Source organism: Sorex fumeus, unplaced genomic scaffold (genome assembly GCF_029834395.1).
Source record: "Sorex fumeus unplaced genomic scaffold, SorFum_2.1 ptg000002l, whole genome shotgun sequence".
In the NCBI taxonomy this organism is placed as follows: Eukaryota; Metazoa; Chordata; class Mammalia; order Eulipotyphla; family Soricidae; genus Sorex; species Sorex fumeus.
Window position 1 is genome coordinate 79,843,223 of NW_026606059.1, and position 17,588 is coordinate 79,860,810.

The window sequence follows — 17,588 nt, forward strand, 5'->3', positions numbered from 1 at the left end:
GCCCGAACCACCTGCATGTGAGGCCGGTGTCCTCCCTGCCGTACTATCTCTTTCGCTCGTTTCTGGCTGTTTCAAGGAGCACTGTGGAAGGATGTCGTGCGGACTGCTGGTGCCATTGCTTTTCTGCTTAGCGAGAGCTGGGGAGTCTTTGTGGAAGGGGGCCTTGAAGGATAGGGAGGAGGAGGATGGGTGGAGCAGAGATAGGAGGGGTCCCCAGGCTGACTCGGCTGCTCACCCAGTCAGCCCTCTCCTGGCCTGGGACCAACTGTGAGACGCCCACCCTCACCCCCGGGGAGCCCCGCTCCTGCCGGCTCTCAGGAATGGAGAGAATGAGGCTGCCTCGCGTGGTCCCGCCGGCTGAGATCGCTCGTCCTTAATGGCTTCGTGTAAAGCGGTTCTTGATGTGCAAGGTAGGAAGCGAAAAGGGGTCAGGGAGAGTGCGGGGAGAAGGGGCTTGCTCTGTACGCACGTGGCAAACCTCAGTCATTTCTAAAAGATTTTTTTATTAAATAACTATGATTTACAAAGTTATAAACAGCTGAGTTTCAGGCATACAGTACTTCAACACCAGTCCCTCCACCAGTGTAACTTCCCTCTACCGGTGTTCCCAGATGCCCACCCCCACCCCCACCCCTACCCCAACCGCGCTCTGCCAACTGGACAGGCGCATTACAAAGTTCCAGTGGCTGCTCAGGTCTCTCGTTTTCAGTGTTGCTGAGTGTGTTTTGGGGACATGGCTGTACCGCTCTCCCACATCCCCATGTAACAGAAGCCCTGATGCCTGTTCACCCGTTACTACTTGTTTTCTCTGCGGGGGCGGGGGGGGGGGGCACCAGTTTTCTTTCCTTCTCAGTCTCTTAAACACTAGGGTCGGGAGATCCTCCTTTTACTAGGGAACATTTCCTCATCCCGAAGGCAAACCTCAGCTCTACTGAGATATAGGCCTAAAGTCCTCCAAGCACTGCCAGGAGCAATTCCTGAGCAAAACAAACAAACAAGGGGCAGGAGTGTTAGGACAGTGGGTAGGTCGTTCACCTCCTACCCTGGTTCGATTCCCAACATCCCATATTATCCCCAGAACACCGCCAGGGGCAATTCCTGAGTGCAGAGCCAGAAGTGACCCCTGTGCATCGAAGGGTGTGACCCCAAAAGAAAAGAAAACAAACAAAAAGCAAACAAACAAAAAAGAAAAAGTGAAGAACTATTACTAGGGGCTGAAGCGATAGCACAATGGGTAGGGCGTTTGCCTAGCACGCGGCCCAGCCGGGTTCTATTCCCAGCATCCCGTATGGTCCCCTGAGCACCGCCAGGAGTCATTCCTGAGTAACCCCAGTGCATTGCCGGGTGTGACCCCCACAAAAAAGCAGAAAAAAAGAACTATTACTAAAAATAAAAGTAGAAATTGTCTTTACTTATATACACAATCCGTCCTCCTACTCCTGGTCAAGCAAAGCAACTTTGAACAAAGGCGCCCACTAGGTGAAACTTTAAGAATTATCCTCAGATCTGGGGCTAGAGCAATAGTGCAGTGGGGAGGGTGCTTGCCTGGCACGTGGCCGACCTGGGTTCAATCTCCGGCCTCCCCGATGGTCCCCGAGCACTGGCAAGAGTGATTCCTGAGTGCAGAGTCAGGGGTAAGCCTGAGTATTGCCAGGTGTGGCCCACCTCTCCTTACCCCCGTCTCAAAAAATTATCCCCTGGTCCACCCCAGGTCCATTACTTAGGACGCGGAGGAGAGGGTACGGCTCTTAGAGACCGTGCACATCTGTGACTTCTCATGGAAGGTCACATCTGGAAGCGGTGAGTGGCCATTCCAGCGTCCGCTTGGAATCCGGCAGTTGTCTGGGTCTTAACACTCTTCTCTCCCGCCTGTGGAAAAATGGAAACGAACTGCACAGAGGGCACTTAGGTAGATTCTTGGTCTGTTACAAAGCATTGTGGTTACTTACTTGCCCAACTCTCTATCCACCTCTCCATCTTTGGGGGTGTGCATTTCTCATTATTTTTAATAGTTTTGTTCGTTTGCCATATAAGTACCGTGCTAACCGATTGTGCCACTGGAGCCTCTGCCCCTCGAGGAGAGCCCGGCAAGCTACCGAGAGTATCTCGCCTGCACGGCAAAGCCTGGCAAGTTCCCCGGGGTGTATTCGATATGACAAACACAGTAACAAAAAGTCTCAAAATGGAGACGTTACTGGGCCCGCTTGAGCAAATCGATGAACAACAGGAGGACAGTGTTTGTTGTTGTTTTATTCTTTTACTAGGCACCATGATGAACAAAATTGCTCATAGTATAGTGTCAGTCATCCAGTGTTTCCACACCAGTCCCATCACAGTGTCAACTTCCCTCCACCTTTTAGGGGTACTTTTTTTTTTATTGAATTACCGTGAGAAAGGAATTACCGATCAAGGAAGACCTCAAAGAGAGAAGAGCAGAAGTACTGGTAGATGCGGCAGAAGCTGGGAAAAGTATTCGTAACGCCCGCCTGTCCTTCACCAACTATAAGACCAAGATGACTGCCCTCCGACGTCCTGATGGATCCATCACATCCTCCAGAACGGCAATGGAGAAGATTATCCATGACTTCTACTCAAATCTCTTCGATAGCCATGTCCACTTGCCGACATACCAAATTCCACAGGATGGATATGTCGTTCCCAATGTTCTCCCTTCCGAAATCCGACACGCCATTTCGTCGGTAAAGAAACAAACAGCACCTGGCTGTTTATAACTTTGTAAAACCGGCAGGTTCTTCAGGTGTTCAGGTCTGACCTTGTCTGGGCCGAGAACCTGCCGTCAGTACTCATCAATACACTGGCTCGGCTCTTCACTCGCTACCTGTCTGAATGCAAGGTTCCGTCCCAGTGGAAAACCAGCAGGACCGTACTACTGTTCAAGAAGGGAGACATCCATGACATTGGCAACTATCGCCCGATCTGCCTATTGTCTGTCATCTACAAGTTGTTCACTCGAGTCATCCTAAATAGGATTGGCAGAACCCTAGATGAAGGACAACCATGCGAGCAAGCCGGGTTCCGCAAAGGATTCAGCACCATCGACCATATCCACACGATAACCAAGCTCATTGAGGTATCTCGGGAGTTCAAGATGCTGCTCTGTCTAACGTTCATTGATTTAAAGAAGGCCTTTGATTCTGTTGAGACGGAAGCGGTCATTGAAGCCCTAGCCAATCAGGGCATCCTCCGTGAGCTGTATTGCGGATTCACTACCAGGATCTCACCATTCTACAAAGAAGTGATCGTTGATGTCAAGAGAGGGGTTCGGCAGGGTGATTCCATTTCACCGAAACTCTTCAGTGCCACCCTCGAGAACATCATGCGACGACTGGAATGGGAAGGAATGGGAGTGAAGATAGATGGTCGGCAACTACACCACCTCCGCTTTGCCGATGACATTGTTTTAATAACACCAAACATCAGCCAAGCGGCACAAATGCTGGCCGACTTTGACCGTGAGTGTGGAAAGGTAGGACTACAGCTGAATCTCACGAAGACAATGTTTATGAGAAACAGCCTCGTTCCTGACGCCCCATTCGCTCTCAATGGAACAACCATCTCCGAATGCAACAGCTATGTGTACCTAGGTCGAGAGGTCAACATGACAAATGACCTGGCACCCGAGCTGCGCAGGAGGAAGAGAGCGGCTTGGAACGCCTTCAAGAACGTCGAATAAATAGCTAAGAGGACGAAGAACCTCCGGCTCCGGGCACATCTCTTTGATTCCACTGTTCTTCCTGCATTAACATATGCCTCAGAGACCTGGGCCCTATGCAAACAAGATGAGAACGCTATTCAGGTCTCCCAAAGAAGAAGAGAAAGAGCTATGCTTGGAATATCACGTTTCACTCAAATGAGAGGACGAATCCGGAGTTCTGACATCCGTCGACGATCAAGGATCAGGGACGCTGTCTCATTTGCCAAGGTGTCGAAAATCAGATGGGCTGGTGACGTAATGAGATTTAAAGACGACCGCTGGACTAGAGCTGTTACTGATTGGATTCCACGGGATGTCAAAAGACTGCGTGGCCGCCCACCTTCCAGATGGTCAGACTTCTTCGTCAAGATCATGAACGATCGGTTTGAGGCCCTTCATGTTCCCGGAGCGAACAGATGCCATTGGGCTACACTAGCACGCGACAGGGACAAATGGAGACATTACTGGCGCCCGCTCGAGCAAATCGACGACTAACGGGAAGTTAAGTGATTAAGTGAAGTGACCGTGAGAAACAGTTACAAAGCTTTCATGTTTGAGTTACAGTCATGCAATGATCGAACACCCATCCCTCCACCAGTGCACATTCCCCACCACCAATGTCCCCAGTATACCCCTTCCCTTTCCAACCCTCTCCCTGCCTCTGTGGCAATTTCCCCCATACTCTCTCTCTTCTTTGGGGCATTATGGTTTGCAATATATATACAAAGGCTATCACGTTTGGTCCTTTATTTACTTTCGGCACACATCTCCCACCTGAACAAGTCCTCCAACCATCATTGACTTAGTGATTAGGAGAGCATTTCTAAATGAGCCACAGCGTGGGGCTGGAATGATAGTACAGCAGGTGGGATGTTTGCCTCACACACAACTGACTTGGGTTTGATCCCTGGCATCCCGTATGGTTCCCCTGCCCTGAGTCCACTAGGAGTGATCCCTGAGCACAGAGCCAGGAGCAAATCCTCAGCACAGTGGGGCGTAGGCTCTACCCCTGCCAAGAAACAAACAAAAATCAAACCAGACAGCCCACAACTTTCCGTCTCCTTTGTTGTACAGAGACGGAATGTCCCCAGTATACCCCTTCCCTTTCCAACCAGACTGCAGAGTACTATCAGTGCTGTGGATGGCTCCTTCAGAACGTTGCCAAAGCCCAATGCTTTGACAAGTGCTCTCCTCTGCACAACCCAAGCACTCAGGAGTCAGAACACTTGCATTTTCTCTTAGAGTTCCAAATAACTCTGCCCACTCTTCCCTGCTTCCAGAAAAATCGCTACACAGGTGTTTATTTCACCTTCGATGAATTTTGTGTAAATATGAGCTAGAACTTCATGCAAATACCAAATACACAGTACACACGCTCTTTCCAGGAAAGGCGCTTTTTTGAGGGGTCATACGTGGCAATGCTCAGGGGTTTCTCCTGGCTCTGCACTCAGGAATTACTCCTGGCGGCGCTCACTCAGGGGACCATGTAGGATGCCAGGGATCGAACCCAGGTCGGCTGCACGCAAGGCAAACGCCCTCCCCGCTGTGCTGTGGCTCCAGTCCCGGGAAAGGTCTTTAAATGTTTGGGGGTCCCACTAAAGATCAAGATCGCGTCCCTCTTGGGCTTTTCTCAGAAAGGCCTTTTTCTTACCGATTTTTATGCGTCTGTGCACATACCCCGCAGTTTCCCTCCTCTCAGACTGACAGACTTTTGGGTCGTTGCCTGTGTGTCGATGCGCGGTGCTAGCAGGGATGGTGTTTTCATTTTTCCCTTCGGTCATTACCTGGGGGCAGCAATGCTCGATTGTAAGGCCCAGCGATGTTTGGTTTTCCTCCGAGCCATTTCTGCACTCCTGCTAATGTGTCGGTGTTCTGACTGCCATCGCGCGGGTATTTCTGGCCACCTTTTGGCCCCGCTGACAGGCATGGGCTGGCATCTCATTGTGGTCCTGTGTATGTTTCCTTGATGGTGAGAGATGCTCGCGTTTTCATGTTTGCTGGAGGGGATATAACTTTTTGTGACACAACTTTCTGTCACATCTTTCCTGTGTTTATGTGTCTGTCACATCTTTCCTATGTCTTTTGTTCTCGTTTGTTGTATCAGGCTGCGGCCCTGGGCTCACTTGCAGAGGTGCTGGAGGCCAGAGCAGGGCCAGCAGCACACAACGCAGGCGCCTGAAGCCCTGCGCTCCCTCTCTTGCTCTCACAGATGCCAGTTTTGCCACATTTTATTGACACAGGTTGGGCCAAAGTTAATTTCACCATTTTTAGAGACAGACCAACTGAAAATTCTGAACCCAGAGACAGAAGCCAGAAATCACAGCCCGCAGGCCTCCTGTTCTTTGTTGCCCCTCAGCTGTCTCCTTCCCCTCACTGCTTCAATGAATGAGTTTCCCTTCAAAAGTTTATCACAAGTTCTTTTCAGGGGCGGGAGGGTCCCAGACACTGTGAACTAAGGACATCCTGTTAGGAGCTTTTCCCTTTCTCGGATAGATGCCTGGGGGCCTCCCAGCTCCTTTGCCAGCTCCTTTGTCGAATAGAAAAGTCCATTCTTGCAAAGCTTTGGCTGCTTCTCACATACCCAGCCTCTAACTCATGTTCTGACCCCAGGACCTCCAGTGGCTTCCCTTCCTATCAGCCACGGACCAGCATCCTTAAAGCTTTCTGAACCTGGAGTGGAGCCCTGAGGGCGGGGAGAGGGAGAGGGGAAGGAGCAGGGTAGGGCAGGACCAAGACTTGGTGCTCTTGATGGCTCAGGTCTGGACCTCTAGGAGGACCCAGGACCTGCCCCCTCTGATTTTCCTTCTTTAGCACCCACAGACCTCACACCAACTTTTAGAAGATTGCAACCCTAGGAAGTGACCAAATATGGTTAGAATCAGGTGCTGCTTCTTCCTCTGCCTTGCAGAGGGGTGGGGAGGGTGGGGGGGAGGGGTCCCTCTCAGCCAAGCTCCAGGGCTTAGAGGCTGCGCTGGGGGCATTGTGTTGCCACAGACCCCTCCTCATCCTGGCATTCCCCCCCCCCCCCCCCCCCCCCCCCCCCCCCGCAACTCAGCCCAGTGCTCCTGGGACCCCGCATCCGGCCCAGGCTTGCCCTTTTCTGCCTGGGGGGCTTTCTGACCCAGACCCTGCCTCCACTGTCTTCCTTTCTGGTGGCTGCTGTAACAAAACAAGCGTGTTCTCAGACTTGGGGAGGTCAGAGGGGAGCGATGATTTCACCGGGTTAAAAATCAAGCTCCCTGCCAAGCTGGTTCCTGTCTGGAGGTGCAAATCCACTTCCTTGGTTCTTTTTAAGGGGGCCGCTTCATTCATTCTGTGGGTTGCCACTCAAGTCCCAGCTTCAAAACCCGTCACTCTCTGCCCTGCCCAGCTTGCAGGCTGCCCACGGGGCCAGACTGCACAAGCCCCCCGCAAGAGCCTCTCTGCGATCGCCCCTGCAAATCCCGAGCACGTAGACGGCGGCCCAGGCCTGTGGCGACGAGCACGACGAGCACGTGAGCGACTCCGAGCGCCCCGATGCACACACCTCCCTGAGCTTCCTGGGCATTGTGCGGGGGTCTAGTCCCCCTCTTCCTCTTGATCTAGCACATGGCAGGGAGACCCCAACGTGGCGATCAGCAAGTGAAGCCACAGACCAGGCCCACAGGTGCGGGCGCTCTGCGGGTCGCACAGCTGTTGGCGGGCGCACAGACTCAGGGCGCGGTGCGTGCTTGCGTGGCGCGCGCTCCGCGGGGTGGGGACCCCCAACGCAAACTACGAGGGCCGCGTGGGCGCGCGGAGGCGGCGACAGGGGTCAAACTCAGAGCCTCACGCGCGGGAGGCAGAAGCTTCTGCACTGACCCCTCTGCAGCGCCAGGCGCTGCTTCCTCCCCGCCCGTGTGGCTGAGCCAAGGGCCTCTGTGCCCGTGCAGTGCACCAGGAGCACTTCCCAGAGTCGTTCAACGGGGTGCGGTCTGGGGCTGGGAGGGGCCGTCGCCTTCGCGGCTGCACACTGGGGCACTGATATTCCAAACCGTCTTTCCATGAGGTGGGGAGGCTCCCTGCTCCGGCGGGTGCGGGTCAGAAAGAAACCGCAGGGCCCTCGAGTCCTCAGCTCTTCCCGTTTCCTCTTCCATGAAACACCGGGTGGTTCTGCCCCGGGACAGTGGGGAGAGGCTGGCCAGCCTCCGCGGGCCTCCGCGAGCACTCGCTGCCCAGGCTTGGGACTAGGGTTTTCTTCCCAGAGCGCAACAATGACACCGCAGGGAAGGGGAAGCCCCAGGGTCCTCCCCGGCGGCCATCCTGGACACGTGTCTACTCCCGTGGTCTCCGTGCTCTGAGCCCCGCACCCCAACGCCGTGGGTCACCGCACTGGAGCCTAACCAGCAGGTTCGTGTGCTGTTTGCTGGCCAGTTTAGACAGTGACGAGCTTTCCAGCGAAACTCAGTCATTAGACAAGTTCCAGCTCCTATCAGGGGAGAGATAAACAGCAGCAAACATTAAGCAAGACCCCTCGGGAACAGCCTACCCCAGCACGAGGACGTGCTGGTTCCCGCCGAGGTGGGCCAGGTGCTGGGGAGAGGAGAACAGCTGACTGGGGCAAGCTTTCAGACGCTCTGTCAATAGATACAGGAAGTGAGCTCTGGAATGCAGCTTCAGACATCGCCTATGTACACACACACACACACACACACACACACACACACACACACACACACAAGCACACATGCCCCAAAGCCATATGTCACATCCTCATTGTTTCCTTTGGACCAGGCCACACACTCGTTGTATCAGCAAAGGTCAACCTTCCACACCATTATGAGTGTCCTGCGGGATGGGCCTGCCCAGGAGAAGGAGTCCGACTGCCCAGAGCTGTGTGGCGTTGTGTCAGTTCGGGCTGGGGAGTGGTGTGCACTGGGCTCAGGGAGACTCTCAGCGACAAGGTACGTATGAAAGTCTCTGTGGATGAAGGGGGTGGGGAATTGGGTGGCCTGTCTGGCCCGGTCCCGCTAGAGCACATACTCTGAGACTGCTGAGTTCAGGAGAACGCATCTCAGGGGCCGCATTGCCGTCCCTGCTTTCCTAAGGAAGGGCATTCTGGAATGCCGTCTGAGCAATGGGTCCTCTAGGAAGCACCAGAAGCTTCTCCTCAGGGGACTGCTCAGCAGTTGGGTCCTTCCTGTGGTGTCTCTGACCCTTCCTCCACTGCACTGGGGACCTTTCATTTCTTTCTGCTCCAGGAAGCTGCCTTTCACTCCGCACCTTGATTTCTCTCTCCACTCTGTCCCCTCCTGCTTCTGGAGTCCTGTGCTCACCTGCATTCTGAGGAGGAGAGAGGGATGTCCTTCAGAGAGGGGCCTCAGAGGGGGCCTTAGACTCTGGCTTGACCCAACTCTGGCACCATCTTGTAAACCTTGGATTTCTCACTTCTATCTCCCTCTCTGCTATGGTGGGCTATGTAGGGCCTGAATTTGGAGTCCCCTGGACGTGGATCAGTGGGGGTCCCGCCATTTCTAGGTCCCATGCCCTCCAGTCTTCCTACCCCTTAGTCCTCCCTCATTGGCAAAATGGTACTCATAAGGCCGAGTTCCTCGCAGAGCTTCTCTGAGCCCCAAAACGGATTGTGCATGTGAAACAGTTAATTCCTGTACTAAATGGATATTATTGTTCTATAGGCAGTGACAGGATAGTGGGTATCTGGTCGGGAGCTTGTTGGTGGTTGATCACTCAATCTACCCAAGGCTTATTTTCAGAGTCTAGGGAGGTAGGTTTGTGGAAGGAGAGGTACAAGGGAGCTAAGATGGAATTCAGAAAGCTCACTCCCAAATATCTCCCAATGAAGTGAACGAGGAGAAATGTAGCTTGTTTTTGCTGAGAATCTGGTCCAAAGGAAAGTATTTCCACAGAAACAGTCACATGTCAGTTTTAGAGCCAGAGGAAGAAAGCCAAGCTGCTCCCAGGGAAGGGGTGGGCCAACGGCTTCAAATTACAGGTCTGAGGAGAAGGGAGCCCATTCCTCCGTGACTTTACCTTATGGAGCCCACCGCTCAGTGAGGTCAAAAGCGACTTTCATTTGGAGAAAGTGAAAGTGAAAGGCCAGAACCTCTGAAGAAAACCACGCCGGGCAACCCGGCTGTACTCAGCTGGGTTTGATGGTGTTGAGTGTCCACTGCATCCAGATGTCCAGAGGGTGCTGGCATTGGAGAGTGTTTATAAACATCTTGGTTCTATTCCATGCTGGCGTGGGTGCTGGCGAGATCAGACTCAAATCAAGCTTAGACCCCACCTGGGTAAGAAAGAGCTGAACCCAGCCCCAGGGTGCCAGAAAAGCCGACAGAAGGACTTGCCCCATGTTCTCAGCTGTTCCTTGGTTCCAAGAAAAGTGCCCCGCCATGGGTGTGACAGAGATGGCATCTATGGAGCCCTGGTTTCCTGGGGACCTGGGCAATGAGGAAGCCCCTGCTGGAGATCCTGGCTGCTCTGTTTCATGCTGCGCGCCCCCTCCACCCACCCCCTGCTTGGCTGCCTTCCTGGAGGAGTGGCATGCCAAAAAGGCAGGCCCCAATCAGCCTCACGGCTTTTCCTGGGTCTCCTATTCACGCAGAGCCATCCCCAACCTCTCTTTTGCAACAACTTCCTGTTCTGGCCAGGAAGGAGACCTGGTTTGAAGACCTGCATCCCTTTTACCTTGGTGTTGGCGGGAGCTCTAGGTTTCTATGTTTAGGTCTGCCTTGGGGTCAGAGGCTCAGGGGTCACAATCAGATCAGGCCAAAGGCGTTAGCAGAAAGGCAGTTCAGGCCAACACACATTGTGCCTCAGGCCCAGTCCCTAAAGAGGAAGACGTGCCAAAGTGTCACTCTAGGGGGAAGAGAAAAAGGTAACAGACTTTCAGGTAGGTGGGCCAGAGAGATAGCCCAGGGGTTAGGCACTTACATTGCGTTTGGCTGAACCTGGTTTGATTTCTGGCACCACATGTGGTCCCAGGTACAGAGCCAGTAGTAGCTCCTGAGCACTACAAGAAAGTGGCCCCAAGTACCCTCTCAAAAACCTGAGACATTCAGGCAGACGCCTCCTTGCCTAGCCCAGTCTCACCAGTGGCCAGTCCTCACGGATCACACCTGAGACAACCCACAGTCTCCCAAGGCCCTGGGTACCAGGGGGACCGGGGGAGGAGGTGTGTGGTCATTCATTTAGGATGCAAAGACCACTGTCTGGTTGCAGTGTCCACTTTCATTACGATCATGTGCTTTGCAGATAGCAGCCATCTGGGGGAGGCACTCTTGAGTCAAGCTAGCTCAGAGGCCAACAAGGTGAATGTTAATTAGTAAGTGATGCCAAAAATACCCTAAAGACGGAACTGAATCCTCTCCATGAAGGACCTTCCTCTGGGTTCTAGATCTTGGTCTTAAGACATACCCAGTTCCCAGTCACATTACTTACTCCTTCTGTGGGATATTTCAGACCTTGTCTGGCAGGCAGTCTGCTGTGCAAGAAGATCTGTTCATTTTTTCACAATAGAGTGATTTCATGGTGCTCACCCCGCTGTGAGCCAGAATCAGCCCTGGAGAGGCCCTCGGCAGTCACTAACTCCTCTCGGGGGACAAGTACCATATTTCACCACATAATTATCACTGCGTAATTGTTGCAGTGTTTTGTCAGTCCAAATATTGCTCTGTAGCACTGTCCTCCCATTGTTCATCGATTTGCTCGAGCTGGCACCAATAACGTCTACATTGTGAGACCTGTTGTTACTGTTTTTGGCATATCGAATATGTCACGGGGAGCTTGCCAGGCTCTTCCCTGCGGGCATGGATACTCTCGGTAGCTTGCTGGGCTCTCCGAGAGGGGCGGAGGAGTCAAACCAGGGTTGGCTACGTGCAAGGCAAACACCCTATCCGCTGTGCTTTCGCTGCAGCCCAGTCCAAATATTGCATTATAATATTTCCTTTAAGGGCTGGAGCGATAGTACATCCGGCAGGGCGTTTGCCTTGCACACGGCCGATCCGGGTTCGATTCCCAGCATCCCATATGGTCCCCCGAGCATTGCCAGGAGTAATTCCTGAGTGTATGAGCCAGAAGTAACCTCTGTGCATCACCAGGTGTGACCCCCCCACAAAATAATATTTTCCCTTAAAGCATCATATAATGATTGCTCCCCACCTTTTTTTGGCAAAAAATATTATGTCCTCCTCACTGCCGGGCATCCCACTGCCGTTCCCGCTCACGTCTGCTGTTGTGGGCTTAAATTTTCAAAGATGTCTGTGGATTCCACCAGAAGACCAGTTCAATGAGGAAGACAGGGAGCCGACAAAGGTGCACCCAGGCCCCAGCTACGTCTGAATATGGCGACAGCTCAGCCTCCAGGCAGCAGATCTGGCCCTGTCACCCACTTCTGAGCACTTGAAAGAGGGAGCTCGCGGGCTGGGCCAGCCCACTCTTCATTCCCTCCCACCTGTTTTCTTCTCCCACTCCTCTTGCTCCAGCTTCTCCTTCCTCTGAAAGGTTGGGGAAACCCTTCCCAGCCCTAGACTGGGTACTGTCCCCCTGAGTCACCCCCTTTGCTTTTGGCAAATCAGAAGGTTCCAGGAGTTAGTCTGCCCCCACCCCCACCCCACCTGAACTCTGTGGATGGGGGGGGGCGCAGGCAGGGCAGAGACACAAATAGTGTCTCTCATTCGAACCATCACTAGGGGCTTGAGAGACAGTGGGGCGTGGGGGGTGGCTAAGGCCTTGTTTACAGGTGGCTGACCTTTGCTTGACGCCCGACTCTGCATGGTTCCCTAAGCACAACCAGGAGTGAACTGGCGTAGAACTGGGAGAGCCCCATAAGCACCACAAGTGACTCAACCCTCTATCTCCAAACAAGACCAGTTGCAGACTTGTCCTGAGGAAACAGGAGAGGGAAAATGGCGTGAGACGCCCCACAGGAGATGAAAAAGGCCATTAGAAGGGACAGGGCCTGCAGGAGGAGCTCCTGCCCCGGGGAAGTGGCAGGCTGTGGAATCTGGCTTTTCTCCCGAGGGTCCAGGACCTGAGTTCTGCCCTTCGCTCCCAGCCAGGCTGCCGCATCTTCCCAGCATTCTCTCTGGCTCCGCCTTTGCCTCACCACTTCCTGCTCCTGCAAAGGCTCCTGAGTGTCTGTATTCATGCCAGCACCTCAGATCAAGTGAGAGTGATGCCTTGGAAAGGAAACGGTTGTGGGTGCAACTGAAGGAGACGCACCTGACGGTGCTTGTGGGGGGGACCCTGCAGTGTTGGGGATGGAACCTGGTGCTCCTGCATGCAAAACGTGCACCCTCGCCCTCTGAGATGCTTCTGAGCCCCCGTGGGAGCTGTGGGTGTGAAGGGGATGGAGGAGGAGCTGCGGCGGCTGTGTGTGTGTCACGCCGGGGCTTCGCAACGAGTCAGCATGATCCCCAAGGGCCCAAGCGATAGGACAGCGGGGAGGGCACTTGCCCTGCATGCAGCCGAAACAGGTTCAATCCCAAGCACCACCAGTGGGACCCAACTACTACCAGGAGCGAGCCCTGAGTGCAGAGCCAGAAGTAAACCCTGAGCATTGCTGGGTGTGCACTGCGCCCCTCCCCATCACAAAGAAACAAACCCAGAATGGTCCACCAGCTCCTGCTAACCATGTGGTGATATCTCAGGGACTTGACGCAGAAGGTTCCATCAACAACTCTGCGGAGTGATTGATTGCTGTTGGGGCAGAGAAAGAATTTCAACCCCACACAGGGAACTGGGGCAATAGTATAGCGGAGAGGGTGCTTGCCTTACATGTGGCAGACCTGGGTTCGAAACCCAGAATCCCATAAGGGTCCCCCAAGCACCACCAGGAGTGATCCCTGAGTGCAGAGCCAGGAGTAACCCCTGAGCATCACTGAGTGTGATTCCGACCCTCCCCTGCAAAAATACATCACAAGGAGCTTGCCAGGCTCTGCCGTGCGGGCGAGATACTCTCGGTAGCTTGCCGGGCTCTCCGAGAGGGGCGGAGGAATCAAACTCGGGTTGGCCATGTTGGCTGTGTGCAAGGCAAACGCCCTACCGCTGTGCTATCACTTTGGGCAGGGGCTGGAGCGACAGCACAGCGAAGCTCAGACAGGTTCTGATGCACTGGAGCCTTGGCTGGTGGGCAGGGTGGAGTTCAGGCTTGAATCTATGTGATCTTGACACATGAACCTCAGGAGCACAGAAGGACTTCTCATATCTGTGAGGGTGAAGACACAGGCGCCAAGTCCCCCCTAGAGCCCTGGCTGCAACCAGCAGCCATGAGCCAGGGCCCAGGAAAACCCCTGCTTTCGGAAATGCTGCCAGGGCTATACTTCTGGATCAGTCACCCCAACATGGTCACAGCCGAACCCCAAAGTCATCCTGCTCTCGCATGCTCCCGCCACTGGCCTGGGCTTCTCCTCCACACTTGAGCTCCAATCCCTCGTGCATGATACTCAGGCCCCCAGCCCAGACGGAAGGTGCCCCCTCATTCAGCTTCTAGTTCCCTGGCAGGGAGGAGGGATTGGGGTACTGCAAATGTTCAGCCTGGTGGCACTCAGGCAGAAGACCGGGACTCAGGGGGCCGTGGGGGTGGGCACCAGAGCTTTCTAATGCAGCATATTTGCCAGCCTGGGGAGGAGGAGAGCAGGTGGGCCTGAGCCAGACTTGTGGGGGACACTCAGGAAGTGGGTCACAGCAGGGTTCTCTCTGGATGCTTCTCTGCAGAGCTGGTGCAGGAAGGCAAGCCCACCTCCCACACAGCTGTGGGCTGCTCAATCTTGGGGTCTACCTTGACCCATGGTCACGTAGCCCTTATGCTGAGCCCCCACCCCCACAGCAACCCCTCCAGGAACTGGTTTTGAAGAGCAAGTCTGTCCTTCCTGTGGGTTTCCTGCGAATCACGGGCTCCTGGCTTTCATGAGAATCACATGAGCTGCTTATTTTCATATTTCTGTCCATGCCCAGCCCAGAGCGATTGGATCCTGGGCTCTAAATCTGTGGACTGAAGGCGTCTCCAGAAAGAATTTGAATAATAGGACTGTTGGAAGGGAAAGAGGCCAGGAAAAAGGGTGGACAGCTTCAAGAACACACACACACACACACACACACACACACACACACACACACACACACACTACCGCAGGCTGTTCTCAGAGTCAATTTTTTTTAATGCTGCACTTTTATGTTCTTCCCCGCCCCCAATTGTCACTCATTATGGATCGTGTGTCTCTTAGAAGCTAATGTTATTAGCTTTGGAAAGGCGTTTCCTGCTTTTTTCCCATATGCAGCGGTTTATTTAGTCAGCTGGGTCTTGTCCTGAGTCAGGGCTCAGTGGTCACCCCCAAAGGGGCGCCAAGCAAATGTTGGATGAAGGAAGGGCTTTGATGTGTATTTTGCCACAGACAGTGCCTGAGCTGACTGCTCTATGGGGACAAACCTGTCCCCACGGTAGAAAAATACCCCAGGTTGGGGCCAGAGTGGTAGCACAGTGGGGAGGGTGTTTGCCTTGCATGTGGCTGATATGGGTTCCATCCCCGGCATCCCATATGATCCCCTGAGCCAGGAGTGATTCCTGAGTGTAGAGTCAGGAGGAATCCCAGAGCTCCACAGGTGTAGCCCCAAACCAAAAACAAAATTAAAGAAAAAAAAAGAAAGAAAAATAGCCCAGATTCAGGGAAAACAGGGATTAGAAGGACTGGTCAATGGTTGGAACTAACCACCAGTGTGTGGGGGGCTGAGGGTAGGAAAGAAAGAGAAGAGACTGCTATGACAATAATAGCTGGGAATCATCACGCTGGACAAGATCTGAGGGTTAAAAGTAGGTAAGGGATATTCTTGGTAACCTTTTAGTATCAAAATTGCAAACCACAATGCCCAAAAGGAGAGAGAGAGAGAGAGAGAGAGAGAGAGAGAGAGAGAGAATGAAGGAAAGCACCTGTCATAGAGGCTGGCTGGAGGCTGGAGGATGAGGGTGGGGGGGTGATGGGAGGGATCTGGGGACACTGGGGGTGGGAAATGTACACTGGGTGAGGGATGGGTGCCGGAACACCGTATGACTGAAACCCAATCATGAACAGCTTTGTAAGGGTCTATCTCACAGTGAGTCAATAAAAAGGTTTTAAAAAAAATAGCCCAATGGTTTGCAATTTCCTGAACCGCCAGCCGGGCCAGTGACAGCCCTTCCCACACATGCCTCTGAGGGAAGCCGCTGAATTCCCCTGCGTTTCCAGAGGAGGAAGCTGTGGGCCGTCCCCCACCCGAGGTCACCAGGTGAGCACAGGAGCTGGGGATCCCCAGGACCCAATTCTCCCCTGCTGTGATCCATCCCCTTCTGCCACCCACAGCCTAAAGAAAGTGCTAGAACTTCCGGCACTCCAGGGCTGCCCTCCTTGCTCAGGGCTGTCTTTTCCCGTTGGACTCCCGAAACCCTCCCCCAGCTGTGCGTCCCACAGGTGAAGCTGTTTTCCGTCCCACTTCCCCCACTCGTGGGCTCTCCCTCCTCCTCTCCCTGGCGGTACTCCAGATCCTGGGGGGTCTTTCCAGCTCCCCCCAACCCCGCTAACCCCATTCTGAGGACCTTCTCCGTGGAACCCCACACATGCAGCTTGGGTTTTGGGTGGCACCCTCTCAGGCCAGCTGGGATGGTGTGTGGGCCAGGCAGTCCATGCCCAACGGGCAAAGGGAGGGGGTGCTCCCCAAGGCCTGGCAGGGCCCGCAGGGAATGCTGCCTCCGAGGAGTGGGTGTGAGTGCGGGGTCGGGGAAGGGGCATGCGGGACCTACTGCCGGAAACCCTGGTTTGGGCAGTGACGAGCTTGTGGACGAATGGCTTGCCGTCCCTGAAGCTGCCTTGGTTCCTTCGGCTAAACAGGTGGGCTCAGAACCATCCTGGTCAAGGCTTCGGAGGTCATGGGCAGCCCTGGACACACACAGGAGCCGTTTGCGCCCCACCCCGGCACCCAGCTGCATCAACCTCACCTGGCCTGGCTCTGTACAGCCACAGGGGCAGGGCGAAGGGACTCCCACCTCCCCAGGAGTCTGTGGCATGGGAACTGGGTTGGGGTTTGTCTGTTTGTTTTTGTTTGGGGGCCACACCTGCAGTGCTCAGGGCTGACTCCTGGCTCTGTGCTTGGGAATCACTTCTGCGGGCGCAGGAGATCAACCTGGAGATCAAACTCAGGTTGGCCACGTGTAAGGCAAGTGCCTGACCTGCTGTGTCTCTCAGCCTCTGCGTAGGGATTTGAACCCAGGCCTGGTGACTGCGAGCCTGCATCTCACTCTACGCGGCAACTGCCATGAAGCTCCTAACTCAGACAACCAAGACTTAAAAACAAGAGGCTAGGGTGGGACTGTGGTGGCAAAGACTCGGGAGCGAGGTGCACGTTCGGAGAACCAGCTGGTCAGAAAGACGGCGAGCTTTATGATAGACAGACAGGGGGAGGGTTGGGGTTTGTACGAGGCCCAAGGTCCTAGCTTCTGTCACTTCTTCCAGGTAGTCTTCCCTGATCTTGTGTGTTTGAATTCAATCCTCCGACCACATCTTTCAGCTTCCTGCAATCACTAAACTTGCTTTCCGTTCCCACTGGGCTCAGCACCAACTCTGGCTTGCTCACCTGTGTACCTCTTGGGTGGTCCTGGCAAGCAACAAGGGCCATGAGACTAGCTGTATTTGGATGAATGAATGAACGAATGAATGAACAGATGGAGAGGGTCCCTGGGCCCGCAGAATAGCAGCGCATTCCATGGAAAACTTTCCTTTCTTTTGTTCTGTTCTCCGTGGGAGTGAGTCAGTGCAGGGGCTCTGTTGGGGTGAGAGTGTTACCAGGTCTCCAGCCAGGCAGTGGACAGCTGCATTCGTCTGGATTCAGTCAGGGTTTGGAGGCCAGCCTGACAGTGGACATACGC